General features: G+C 36.4%; 1 non-coding gene across 1 annotated transcript; it reads left to right on the top strand.

Annotated features, from left to right (window-relative positions):
* Positions 1-272: 272 nt before the first annotated feature.
* Positions 273-400, top strand: LOC119036374 (small nucleolar RNA SNORA3/SNORA45 family). The gene has a single exon (XR_005079980.2). It is a non-coding gene; the product is annotated as a small nucleolar RNA SNORA3/SNORA45 family (small nucleolar RNA).
* Positions 401-2,901: the final 2,501 nt, after the last annotated feature.

The following is a 2,901-nucleotide window of genomic DNA, read 5'->3' as shown; positions in this document are numbered from 1 at the left end:
ACCTGATGGTTCCATTGCCATTTTTTCAGCTAATGAGACAAAGACTCAAAGAATTTAAGATATTTGTAAATTAAGTGTCTGAACCTCAAACTCGAGTCTTCTGATTTGAAAGCCTCTTCATTTGCTATCCTTCTGTATCGATTTTGTACATTTAGTACATTCAATGAGAAAATGAATGAAAGGCACATTCTGTCATGGCAAATGGTCAGAAACATTAGATAAGGTTGATACTGTGATTAGAGTAAAAAACTCAATAAAGAAGCAAGTGTCTGATCGAGGCTAGAGTCACGCTTGGGTATTAGCTATTATTGCCTTAGCGTGCTAGAATCCTCGAAGACCAACTTCTGACCTTGACTCTGGCTCCCCTATGGCATGGTCAGTCACCAGGGTAATGGCATGCATCAGAACAGAAAAAAAGAAAAGAAGCAAATGTTTGTGAAGGATTAGTTAGTTTTAGTTTATTTGTTACTTAATGAGGGGTCTTCTCTCACACACTTTCTGTTAGACATTCATCATTAAAAAAATCAGACAAAAGGCATTAGTCTTATTAAAGAGCACAGTGTTATATGCATAATTTGCATTTTTACTATATTTATTAGTTATGACATCATCCCATTTTTAAATTGAAATGCATCACAGGCCATTATGGAAAAATAGGAGATGGTTTGAAGCAATTCTGACCTAGAGGTCTACCTGAAATAAGCCATACTGACTTAAGAAAATCAGCAAATTCTGTGCAAGCACTTTTGAGTCAAAGAAATTTGAAGAGACTCCTTTTTTTTTATAATGGAAATATACTGAGATCTTATGTGTCTGGCACTATGCTCACCAAGAGATCACTGTAAAATGAAGATAATACCATTTGAGAAAGTGGAGTGTGGGGCAGTGAGAAATATGCATGGGAGAGAGAGATAAAGAGAATTCATAATGAGGCCTTACATAATTCAGGTTTAATATGAGAACGGTCACAACAAAATTTCCTTGGTCGTTTAGGAACTTTCTTATAGACAGCATAGAGTAGGGTCCTATTTTTAACCCCATTCTGGCCATTTCTGTCTCTTAATTGGTGTATTTAGACATTTACATTTAATGCAACCGCGGATATTCTCACAGGCAGGTCTAGCATTATCAAATGGCCCTATTTCTTCCTTCTGTTTTCCTCCGTCTGAGTCTGACCTTTCTTACTTTCATTTAGGTTCATTGAACCACCCCTTTTTTGATATTCCATTTTAACGTTTCTATTGAGATTTTGATTATATCTTTTTGTACTTGTTTCCTATTTGTGATGACTCTGGGGATTGCAGTCTCATACTGAAATGTTTTCAGCCTACGTACACAGTTTTACCACTTCGGGTTGAGGGCCGGAAACTTACCAGCAGGAAGGTGCCTTGGCCCCTCCTCCTTCACTGTATGAGTAGTCATACATACAGCCCCTCTCCATGCCTGAAAAAACTCCACCAGACATTGTCACTTACAATCGCTGCTGTCCCCAGCAAACCTGTTTTGAAGAACTCAAAGATAAAAACAGTCTACCCTTTTTACACAGATATTTATCACTTTTGTTGCTCTTCTTCTGTCCCTAAGGTTCCAAACTGCTGTCTGGTATCATTTCCCTTTTGTCTCTGAACTTCACTTAGCACTTACTTCACACTGTCTCAATTTTCCTCCAACCCAGAATGTCTTTATTTCACCTTCACTGTTGAAGAATATTTTTACTGAATATACAATTATTTTCTTTCACCAATGAAAACATGTTATTCTATTTCTCCCTGGCTTTTATGATACCTGATAAGAAATCTGCAGGAATTTAATCACTATTACTTAGAAATAATGCATCGTTTTGCCCTGTCTGAATTTTTTCAAGATTGCGTTGTCTTTAATTTTCCAGAACTTTGTTCAGATTAATGTGGTAGGCATGAGTTTCTTTAAATTCATCTTTTTTTTTTTTTTGCAGGATTCCTCAGTCCATTGAAATTGTAGGCTTTTTCTTTTGCCAAATTAGGAAGTTATCAGCTATTATTTAAATACCTATATAAGGAGTCTGGCAGAAGTCAGTCCTGCTTGAGTATCGTTGGCAGGGTAATTACACTGGTGTAATAATTTACAGTTTTAATTTGAACATGTCACCTAAAATGCCATATGGTGTGCTTGAGTGTGATATCGCTATGTTACAGAATGACATGCTTATGATTTTGCAATAAAAAGGGGGCGTTATTTGTGCCAGACCCTGTGTATATTCTAGCATTGATTTCTTTCTCATTTCTTTCTTTCTGATAATCTGATGACATAATGCCACACTCTTCATTATTCTCCTACATTTTCTCAACACTTTTTCCCTTTAATATTCAGCTTGGTTAATTTTCACCAGTTTATATTCAAATTCATTGACTCTTCCCTCTGTTAACTCCAAACCACCATTGAGCCCATCCAGTGAATTCTTTAATTTCAGTTACGGTGCTGCTCAGTTCTAAAATTTCCACAAGGTTTTTCTTCGTATCTTCTCTTTCTCTGCTCACACTTTGTACTTGTATTTCTATTGGTTTCATTGTGTGTGTGATTGCCTATTACAGCATTTGTATAACAGCTGGATTAAATTTTTGTCAGATAATTCTAATATTGGTGTCATCTGTCACCATGTGAGTTGAGATTTCCCTTATTGGGATAAATGGACTTATTTTGACTTGTATGCTGCTCACTATAACATGTAATGAGACCCTGAATCTTTTTCTTTTTTTTTTTTAATCCTATGGAAATGTTGATTTTTTTTTTCAGTAGGAAATGAATCTGGTTAGGTTGAAGCTCAAAATTATAACCTGCCTTCTGCAGACAGTGGTCCCAACGTCAGTTTGGTTCCCAGAGTCTTCACGGTGTTGTTTGGATGTTCCACGTCTGTGGTGCTCA

Source organism: Artibeus jamaicensis, unplaced genomic scaffold (genome assembly GCF_021234435.1).
Source record: "Artibeus jamaicensis isolate MK-2021 breed Jamaican fruit bat unplaced genomic scaffold, CSHL_Jam_final contig_1998, whole genome shotgun sequence".
In the NCBI taxonomy this organism is placed as follows: domain Eukaryota; kingdom Metazoa; phylum Chordata; class Mammalia; order Chiroptera; family Phyllostomidae; genus Artibeus; species Artibeus jamaicensis.
The sequence above is the reverse complement of the archived record's forward strand: the minus strand, read 5'-3'. Positions and strand labels throughout refer to the sequence as shown.